The sequence below is a fragment of the Moschus berezovskii genome, chromosome 13 (genome assembly GCF_049115385.1).
Source record: "Moschus berezovskii isolate FMDL1 chromosome 13, NW_MosBer_1.0, whole genome shotgun sequence".
NCBI classification, from domain to species: Eukaryota; Metazoa; Chordata; class Mammalia; order Artiodactyla; family Moschidae; genus Moschus; species Moschus berezovskii.
In genome coordinates, this window is record NC_142472.1 from 56,059,365 (window position 1) to 56,070,331 (window position 10,967).

Sequence of the window (10,967 nt, forward strand, 5' to 3'; positions counted from 1 at the left end):
ATTCTCAGGTTTCACAGACGATAACCATCTACAACATTCCCTGAGTTTTTGAACACAGAACTTTTATATGTGTGTGCTCAGTCGTATCTGACTCTCTGCAGCTGCAGGAACTGTAGCCCGCCAGGCTCCTCTGTCCATGGGTTTCTCCAGGCAAGAATACTGCAGTGGGTTGCCATTTCCTCCTCCAGGGAATGTTCCCGAACCCAGGGATCAAACCTGCATCTGCTCTGTCTCCTGCATTCCAGGTGGGTTCTTTACCCTCTGAGCCATCGGGGAAGATGTAAAACCTCCCCGGTTTCCAGTACTTTTGAGTGTATATAGCTTCCATGCCGTTTAAACAAACAAAGAGAAACACAAACTGTTAATGATTTACCTATGCATTGCTCACAAGGGCTCCCTTTGGGTCAGTGTAAAGATAAGCCATCTCCACTATTTATGAAGATTCTATGCTGAAGCTTTGGGGTATTTTTTTCTTATATTATCTGTGGGACTAAAAATCTTACACGGGCAATAAGAGTTCCAAACAGTTTCCTTGCCATGTAGTGAGCTGTATACATCAAATTGAGTTTAAAATGCACCCAAGTGAAATAAATTGGGTTAGGATGAATCTGTTTAGAAGCTTTATTTTATTTGAATTCAGGTTCACTATGAAGTCAGAACATCGCTGGTTTGATCTATTATGGCTTCTAAGACCACATCCCTAAGTCCCTCAAGAGCTCAACACCATGGCTCGGGGCTCTGTATGGACCATCTCCCCTCCCCCACCCCCATTGTCCCCTGCAGTCTGTGGCAAATGACATCGACAGGTCTTTCAACTCAGTTTACCCAACATTTATGGAGCATCAGGCTGTGTGCTTGGTGGGTTTGGGGAGATTTCCAATGGTATATAGTGAGAGACCTGTCTTGTAGAACTTGGAGTTAATAAACTCCGTATGCTTTATTGATTGTCTAATGTTATGAATAATTGATTGTTTACAAAGCAGTTCACCTGTCATTGTCACATCAAACCTGCCTTTCCAGGTGTATTGCCCTAATCTCATTATACAGAGTGGAAACGGAAGCTGGAGAGGTCGAGGAGCTCACCCTGTACAGGCACCGACGTCTACAGCAGAGTCCACGGTGACACGAACCCGTCTTCCTCTGCAGTCTCCTCCCCACGTCACCCTCTGCAGTTCCTGCTCGTCCCCCACCTGGCTTTCTTTCAGGGCCTCAGACTCTCACCCACTTTCCATCACCCGTGGACACTTGTTTTTGCTCTTCATTCTGCCTGGAACTGCCCTCCTTCCCTGCCCTCACTTCACAGAGCAGGTCCCTGCCTCTTCCCTGGGCTGTGTCTCTCCCTCTTCCCACCCCCCCGCCCCCCTCACCCCCCACCCCTCCACCCCCCTCACCCCCCATCCCTCCGCCCCCTCACCCCCCACCCCTCCGCCCCCTCACCCCCCACCCCCCCGCCCCCTCACCCCCCACCCCTCCGCCCCCCTCACCCCCCACCCCTCCGCCCCCCTCACCCCCCACCCCCGCCCCTCCACCGCAGCTCCTGTCCCTCCCCCGACTCAGGCATGTACCCTGCCACCACCAATGATTTGTTGACACTACACTTCCTCCAGGGCCGGGAGCATGCCTGGTTCTCCTGCACTCTCTCTATCTGTTGCTGCAGGTGGCACAATACAAGCTTGGTCAGTTTTTGTTGACTAAATCCATGAAGAGGTGGATGAGTGGGAGGTGGGCTGAGAGGAGGATTTTTACGTTGTTTCCTTGTCCATTGAAGGGAAGAGATATCTCACAGCCTGCCACAGATGGGAGAAGGAATCTCCTCTCTTCAATGCCAGCCACCCCCACGTAGCGCCCCGAATGAGTGCGGGCACCATGGATTCAATGACGATGCAGGATGCTGTCTGTGTGTCATGATCAAGGAAGCAGAGGACAAGGTGAGTTATAAAAAAGAAATCAAAAGGGATGAAATGGGTTCCAAGGGCCTCACAAATAGGACTCAGTCTGTGTTACAGAACCAATGAGACAGAAAGACATGGCTCATGAAATGATGGAGGAACAATCTCTCCTGTCCAGGACAGCATACCCCACCCTCCCCTCATCACCCCTGAAGGTTAGTCTTCTTTCTGCCCTGTTGCTAGCTTCAGCTGACCCTGTTTTCAAGCCACTAGATATAAAGCTGGAAACCAGAGGCAACGCCAAACCCTGAGAGGCATCTCACAAGTGATGGGTCTAGAAGACCTCTGTTTTCAGAGCTGTCATGCGATCACTTATGAATGGAACCTTCTTGGAAAATGCCGGTGAATGGCTTGTTCCCAGACTTATCAAAGGACTGAAGGACAGTATAGCATTCGGGACCAAGACAAGAAGTTTTCCATGTTGGAACTCTCTTTCTGGTCTGGGTGAAAAGCCACGGTACCTTCGACCTTGTGGACAAAATGTTATATGCCCCTAAAAGTTTTTTTTTCTTTTTGGTTTTACATCATCAGAGTTACTTTCCTAAAGGTGAGCTCATGGTTAGCTCATTCCCTCCTTTCAAAACCTCACCATCATCCGTGGGATAAAGAGCAAACTCTTGGGTGTGGCCTTCAAGTCTGTGAGTTCCAACTCTTTACTCTCCCAGGGCTGTACTTTGATTCCAGAAAGAACCCAGACAAACCCACACAGTCACACGATTGTGTCTCTGCTAATGCTCTTTCTTCCACCTTGGATCCTTTCCCCCTTTTCCAGTTACCAAAATCCCACTCCTCTTTAAAAAGTGATCCCAGTTACTGCCTTCTCCAGAAGCATTTATCCGTTGCTGAGCCATCCTAAATTATTTCTTCTTCCAAATTCCCTCCTCCCTTTGCTCTAACTTCTAACTTCCTTCCTATTTCACTTGACCTTCAGTTCAGTTCAGTTCAGTTCAGTCGCTCAGTCGTGTCCCACTCTTTGCGACCCCATGAACCACAGCACACCAGGCCTCCCTGTCCATCGCCAACTCCCGGAGTTCACTCAAACTCATGTCCATCGAGTCGGTGATGCCATCCAGCCATCTCATTCTCTGTCATCCCCGTCTCCTCCTACCCCCAATCCCTCCTAGCATCAGACTCTTTTCCAGCGAGTCAACTCATCACATGAGGTGGCCAAAGTATTGGAGTTTCTTGACCTTAGGTTCCCATTAACACCCTCTGTCTCCCATTAGATGTCAGTTCTTTGAAGTTGGAGTCCCTACCCCCATTTTCAGCCTTTTCTGCTCTAAATCTTCACAGGGATTTGCACATAGAGGCTGCCCAGGGCATATTCTTTGGATGAACTCTGTTGGATTTTCGCACACTCAGCCCGGAATGGGAAAGACAGTTCCCACTGGGCTAGGTCACTAGGGATGTCTTCAGACTCCAGCATTCTTAAGGCTTCTCTGGTGGCTCAGATGGTAAAGAATCTACCTGCAATGCAAGAGACCCAGGTTTGATCCCTGGGTCAGGAAGATCCCCTGGAGAAGGGAATGGCTACCCACTCCAGTATTTTTGCCTGGGAAATCCCATGGACAGAGGAGCCTGGTGGGCTACAGTCCATGGGGTCGCAAAGAGTCGGAGGCAACTAAGTGAGTGACACTTTGGCTTTCTTCAGTGCATATTTATCGGATGGACTCTGCTGAGGTTTCACACACTCAGCCCAGAATGGAAAAGATAGTTCTCACTGGGCTAGGTCACCAGGGATGTCTTCAGACTCACAGGATGGGAAAGACTGCTGAGAGGTTACCTCATCTGCCTCTAGGCAAGCTCAGCAAAGCCCGACAAGAAAGATGAGCCCCGTTCTGCTTGCTAAGGAAGGAGAGAGAGTCCAAGGTGAATCCGTAATGCTCCTTGTCAAGAAATCCTCCTCACCATCCATCTTAAACCCTGTTCGTTGGTCATTATTGTTACAGCAGCATTTTAGCTGCTGGGTTTTATTATTATGGGATTAACTGAGATTGCTGTGCATCCCCCAGAGGCTTTTTAAAGCCACTGTTTTAAAAATTGAAAGCACCATCAGAGAGTAGAGCTAATAAAATGTGCTTGGTAGGGGTATTCTATTTAGCAAAATTGCATCCCTCCACCCCCCAGGACTGGTGAAGATGAAAGATTTCCCTATACTTCAGCGTTAGGGAAAAAAAAAACAACTAGCTGTGACTTTATCTTCACGCCGGTTTGGACTCAGCCTGTCATTGTGAAAGGGGGGTGGGGAAGGAAGGCTGTACGGCCCGCTCTTCTTTCCCATTTTCTTTTGCCTCGTTAATGGAGCCATTTCTTGTAAAATGGCTTTTTTTCTTTTCAGCACCAACTCCCAAGCACTGGATCTTTACTGAGATATCTGAGTGTTCGTGGCTGGATTCATTTAGCGAATCTTTGCACCATTAATTTAAATCATTGCCAAGCTAAATCCAGTGAGTACAGGGGGTATGGCACCCAGAGGGGAGTTTAGAAGGGTGGTCTGGCCCTGGGCTCCCAAATGGCAGGAAACATTCCCACCTCCATGTTCAGCTGCCATCCCACTACTCACCCCCTTTTCCTGAACCCCAAAGACCCTTCCTACCAAAGAAGCTTCTTCTCTGCCCCCAGGGGATTTGACATGGACCTGCCAGGTAGAAAACACCTGACCACTAACCGTAGCCCTAGCCCTGACTTTGTCTAATCCCATAAAACAGTCCGGCGCACTCTGGTGAAACATCAGTCTAGACAGAACAGCATGAAGAATGTTGGCTCTGATATCAGAAAGTCCAGGGTTTGAATCCCACTCAGTAAACGCATTAACTTTGTGACGCTGGGTAGGTTATTTACCCCTGAGCCTCTGCTTTCTCATCTGTAAAATGGGGATAAAAATAATGACTTCAGTGGTCACCTCAAAGGGTGTGATGCAGGGAGGGAGGTCTAGGAGGGAGGGGACAGATGTCTAAGCATAGCGGACTCACTTCATTGTATAGCAGAAACTAATGCATCATTGCAAAGCAACTATACCCCAATCAAAAAATAATAATGACCACATAAAATTGCTGAGCTGATGGAAGGAGCCCTTTGTGTGTACAAAGCACAGAATGTGGTACCTGCGGCCCTGAGGTGCCCTATGAATCACACCCACCTTCACTTCATGTCTAAGTGCAGGTTTGCACAGGGATGCCACGGGCACTGCTGGATTCCAAAGGGTGTGAGGTGATTGTTGCAAAGGGTGGAGGTTGCCAGTGATACCCTCCACCTCAGGGCTTCAAACCAGGGGTCCCTCTGCCCCCGTGCTCTGCCCCTGAAACATATAGCTTGTCCCTCCTTCTCTTGGACTCCAATACCCCACTCTTCGCTGACCCACTCTTTCAAACAGCAATTTACTCCTCCTTTGCTTTATTTTCAGGTTTCCCTGGTGGCTCAGGCAGTAAAGAATCCACCTGCAATGCAGGAGACCTAGGTTCGATCCCTGGGTTGGGCAAGTGCCCTGGAGGAGGGCATGGCAACCCACTCCAGTATTCTTACCTGGACAATCCTCCTGGACAGAGGAGCCTGGCAGGCTACAGTCCATGGGACCTCAAAGAGTTGGACATGACCGAACGACGAAGTACACACTGCTTTATTTTTCTCCATTACCTATCTCCCCATCTCCTGCTCATGACATTCTAAGTTCACACTCCAACCATAGGATCCCTCTGGTTTTTAATTCCCTAACTTGGAAGAGTATGCACATCTCTCAAAACAATATTTTCTTCAGCTGATGCCTATATAGGAAAAATGTATACTTCCATCCCACCAGCTCAGCGTGACATCTTTGATAAGATGATGCACGGTAGAATCTCGAGTTGCAGTCCAGACACAGTTGGTAGAGTGTTGGAAGCATGCGTCAGTGTCTTGAAAGGCTTTCCAGGCAACAGCAAAGTGCTCTGCCATGTGACGTTTCTCCACCCCTCCAGCCTTAAAATTCTTCACTTAACGAAAAGCAGTTCATTTCAGGAAACTGCTTTGTGTGTTTTACTGGAAAAGTAAAAGTGAACTGTAAATGTTATCTGTGTTTTTATCTACAAATGGTTAATTGACTGATAATTGCCTTCTTTAATTGCCATGACTCACCTTAAAGGTCATGCTTGTGACATGGCATGCAAACCACATGTATCACGGCACACAAGTGACTGTCAGCAATCTTATTAGTTGGTTAGGGACCAAGAGGTGATGATTTAAAGCATTCATAAGTATGCAACCTGTGGGTGTTGGTTGAGCTGAATTAGATGTTAGAAAATTGACTGGAGGTTTAGTTGTTTTTTTTTTTTTTTTGCCAAACCACGGAGCATGTGGAACTTACCAGCCCGTAGTTTGTACCTGTGCCCCCTGCATTGGAAGCATGGAATCATAATCACTGGACCACCAGGGAAGTCCTGGAGTTTTTAAAATATAATCTATTATATTATCTCTTAATTTTTTGGGGTGAGGAAGATCTAGTGTCTGAATTTTAAGAAATAGAATACAGCAGATGTGATGGGATGTTCCTTCCAAGATTAAACTGTAAGCAACTGACTTCCTTCATTCTCAGATTCTGCTCCCTGACTTGCTCTGATGAAGCAAGCTCCTGAGTTGTGAGATGCTCTACAGACAGACCCACATGGCAAGGAACTGAGAGAGGCCGCCACCCAGCAGGGTGTGAGGACCTGAGGCCTCCAACCCACAGCCCACAGGGAACCGAAGTCTGCCAACAGCTTGCTCACTTCTGACTCCTTCTTCTACCAAGAAGACTTGAGATGACTACAGCCCGGCTGACCTGGATTGTACTCTTATGAGACCTGAGTTAGAGAACCCAGCTGAGCAGATCCTCAGAACTGTGACATAACACATGTTATTGCTGTAGGTTAGTAAGTTTTGGGGGTAATTTGTTACACAGCGGCAATCAATCACTGCTGCTGCTGCTGCTGCTAAGTCACTTCAGTCGTGTCCGACTCTGTGTGACCCCATAGACAGAAGCCTACCAGGCTCCCCCATCCCTGGGATTCTCCAGGCAAGAACACTGGAGTGGGTTGCCATTTCCTTCTCCAATGTGTGAAAGTGAAAAGGGAAAGTGAAGTCGCTCAGTCGTGTCCAACCCTTAGCAACCCCATGGACTGCAGCCTACCAGGCTCCTCCATCCATGGGATTTTCTAGGCAATAGTACTGGAGTGGCTTGCCATTGCCTTCTCCGCAATCAATCACTAATACACATTAATTCATTTACCCTTTGCTTCAGCTCACTGTGGGCTTCCCTGGTGGAAGAATGAATGGTAAAGAATCCCCTGCCAATGCAGGAGACACAGGTTCAATCTCTGGGTCGGGAAGATCCCCTGAAGAAGGAAATGGCAACTCGCTCCAGTATTCTTGCCTGGAAAATCCCACGGGTGGACTACAGCCCATGGGTTTACAAAGATTTGCACAAGACTTAGTGACGAAACAGCCAATGACAGATCATTTTACAACTCTGGACACAGAGGCTCAGAGAAATAAGGCAAATTGACAAAGGCCATCACTACCATTGCCACACTGGAAACCAGACCACAGATTTTCTGGGTCCTGCCCTCTTGTGCTTTCTCACAATCAGGTTCTTCCTCTGGAGGTCCACCACGGACCTGCCCCGAGTGCAGTCTCTGGGGCATCTGTGCTTTCCCGGCAGTCACTGTCACAGATTTCTGATCATCCGTCTCACCGCAGTATGCAACATAAAGCCACATGTGCGTCTCTAGAGAGGCTCCTTCAAACCCTGGATTCAGCTACTTCCCCTCAAACGGGCTGCGAAACTTCAGGGGATAAAATCTATTTTTACTTTCAGGAAGCCATCTGCCTCCCATCTAGTTTAGAAATGTAACCAGAGCTGGAAAATAATAAACAGATATTTGAGGATGGTGTGCAGTCAAGCTAAGTTCTCTCACATCTCTGTAATCTCTTATTTCGTCCAAGGGCCGGGACCAGGGATAAAGGAGGATTAAGGGATCAGTGTATTACTTATTATCAATACCTGCAGTGTGGGCTAAATGAACAGACCTGAATGTGGGCTGCATGCCTTTCAGAAAACAATTAGACTGAAGAAGAAGAGATCTGACCGAACCTTCTTAGGTTCTCTGCCTTTTTTCCCTCTCCCGTACTTTTCAGGGTGCCTATTCTTTAGGACATCGCTAAGGAGCAATGTTCCAGGGAATTCCCTTCCAGGGATGTACCCTACTCAACATCCCCTAATCAGAGAGCAGCAGTCATATACGGATATGAGAGTTGGACCATAAAGAAAGTTGAACACCGAAGAACTGATGCTTTCAAACTGTGGAGCTGGAGAAGACTCTTGAGAGTCCCTTGGACTGCAAGGAGATCAAATCAGTCAATCCTAAAGGAAATCTTCCCTGAATATGCATTGAAAAGACTGATGCTGAAGCTGAAGCTCCAATACTTTGGCCACCTAATGGGAAGAGCTGATTCATTAGAAAAGACCCTGATGCTGGGAAAGATTGAAGGCGGGAGGAGAACGTGACAACAGAGGACGAGATGGTTGGATGGCATCACTGACTCAATGGACATGAGTTTGAGCAAGCTCCGGGAGGTGATGAAGGACAGGGAAGTCTGACGTGTTATAGTTCCTGGGGTCACAAAGAGTCGGACACAATTGAGTGACTGAACAAGTAATCAGAAGGCAAGCTCTTCAGGGATGACTTTGTGATGAAGTGGCTTCCACCTGTGCTCATCAGAGACTGTGTCCGAAGGCTGGTTCCTCATCCAAGAATAAAATATCGAGTCATGTGGCTTTTATTGTTTCTTCAGGGAAAATTTTCACTAACCAATGAAATTAAGTAATTCAACTGACTAGTATCAGTCATAATATAGACTCAAAAAGGATTTCTTCCCATAATAGTTGAAGTGTAGACCAGAATCACACAGAAAATATATCCCCCTCTGTGTTTTGCTTGTGAGGTGGAGGGAGGGAGGGTCATGGGAGGGGTGGGGGAGGGGCATGGGTGGGGGGAATGGGTGGAGGGGAGGGGGATGGGTGTAGAAGGGGGAGGGGTGGGGAGGGGTGGGGAGGGGGAGAGCCCTTCCTGTTCTACTTTCACTTCTGCACATCCATTCTGGTTGTCAAGAAGGAGAAATCCTCTTCCCTCTGACTCACTCTCAGGGTCATGAATTCTCTCTGGAAAGTTCCCCAGCAGAATACAGATGTGTTAGTTCAGAACAACATTACCTGGTTGGTTTTAGTTCTGCATGAATAAATATAGTTAATCAATATCTATCCAGAAAACAAGCGGCTGCATAAGGTAGTGATTAGGGCTGTACATAGAGAAAAAATTAATCTAACAAGACTCATATGCAGTTTTACTCAAGGACAAATTTTTATCGCACTATTTTATTACATGTGATAATTAAAGTGATGGGTGTGCTAACAAATATGGGATTGATCTGCTCCGAGATAGTTTTCTTATGTATTTGTAATCAAGCACTGGGGTCCCCATTCTCTACTGTAAGATGTACTCTCTGAATTCAACAAAAGACAAACGTAGGGATGAACACTGGACCTGGGTACCACGTCCCCATTCTGTCTCCGTGGTCCGGTCTTCTGGGAGCAGAGACCTTACTTCATCCAAAGAGCACATCTTCAGGTTCTGTGCTGGGAAAGAGATTCTGGTCTGAGGGGAGTGGTGATGTCATGATCGGGGACCTTGGAGATGAAACAGTGTTGGGAGTGGTTTGGGCTGATCTGGAGTGTAGAGAGGAAGGCCAGGAAGAGAGCAAATGGACAGATGTTGAGCACAGGTGCAAGAGTCTTGGAGGCTGGACTCAGGCAGCTAAGAAGGAAAGGTCCAGCTGAAAGAATAAACACCAGGACAAGGGCAAGTCAGGACCTGACCTAGGTGATCAGCAGCGGCCAAAGCAGAGGCTGTCCCCCAAGTACACCATGCAGGGAAGGAGCGTGAAGGGTCAGCCAGAGTGAGTATCTCAGAGAGGCGTCACAGGTCCAAAAATGTTTCCAAAATTTCAGCAACCCAAGCAGTGGAATGACTGAAAAGCAGTATGGCAGTGATCCCAAGCCTGGGCTTGCCATGAGCCAAACACTGGTTAGCTAACCAGCTCAGTGACCTTAATTAACCTTGAACTAGTCCAGCTCCCTTGCCCTCCATTTCCTCGGCTGTAATGAAGGTAATAACAGTAGCTAACTTACTGGTTTGTTGTGAGGATGGAAGAAGACAAAGCATTCATGAATGTGCTTAGCACAGCTCCCAGCCAACTTGGTGCTCAATAAATGGAAACAACGTTTGCTGTTACTGTTAACAATAAGCCTGAGTGTGGCTTCCAGTGCTGGTCCAACTTAAGGGATGAGAGGAAGTGCAGTCAGACAGCTGTTGCCAGGTGCCAGGGGATGCCTTTAAGATGCTGTAAGAGGGAATCTTTTACAAACAACTCTGAGACTTCCCACACAGCAGAATTAATGAGGTTATCCCAGCCACGTATCCACCAGCCTGCAGTTTCAGACTCTGAATGCTCAGTTCCTTCTCTGCAGTGAAGCTTCCATAAGTTCCAGATAGCTATGAAAATGAATATTCTCTGCACTCTATAGAGGAGGTAACCAAGACAAGAGAGGTTAAGTAAATTACCCAGAGTTCGCAGTGAATGACATGGTAGAGCTGAGACGAAGATCGATCCAGATTCGTCCCCAGGCTCTCTCATCTGATACCCAGCATGGCCCTGCCTCCTGGCTGCACAGGACTGCATCCAATGGGGAGAAGGCTGGAGTGAGCCTGGATGCTGAGTGTCCGAAGGGAGACAGAACAGAGCAGGAAGGCCCGAATATCCAAGATAAAGTCTGCAACTTTCCCCATTGCTCATACCTCTGGTGTGTCTCCAGCTGGGCGTGTCCTGGCAGAGAAAGCACCCAGACGTGGTTTGTGCTGAGGGCAACCAGACACCTGTACACAGGGCCAGGGTCCACACTCGGGCCAACACTTACACCCAGGGCCAACAACTGAACTCACTTATACCTGC

The 10,967-nt window shown here is 47.8% G+C and overlaps 1 long non-coding RNA gene across 1 annotated transcript; it reads left to right on the forward strand.

The window, feature by feature from the left end:
- Positions 1–1,190: 1,190 nt before the first annotated feature.
- On the forward strand, positions 1,191–7,806 carry LOC129556611 (uncharacterized). Its single transcript, XR_008686039.2, has 7 exons — positions 1,191–1,308; positions 1,608–1,676; positions 1,769–1,928; positions 2,007–2,104; positions 4,288–4,396; positions 5,353–5,553; positions 6,517–7,806. It is a non-coding gene; the product is annotated as an uncharacterized LOC129556611 (long non-coding RNA).
- The last annotated feature ends 3,161 nt before the right edge of the window (positions 7,807–10,967 follow it).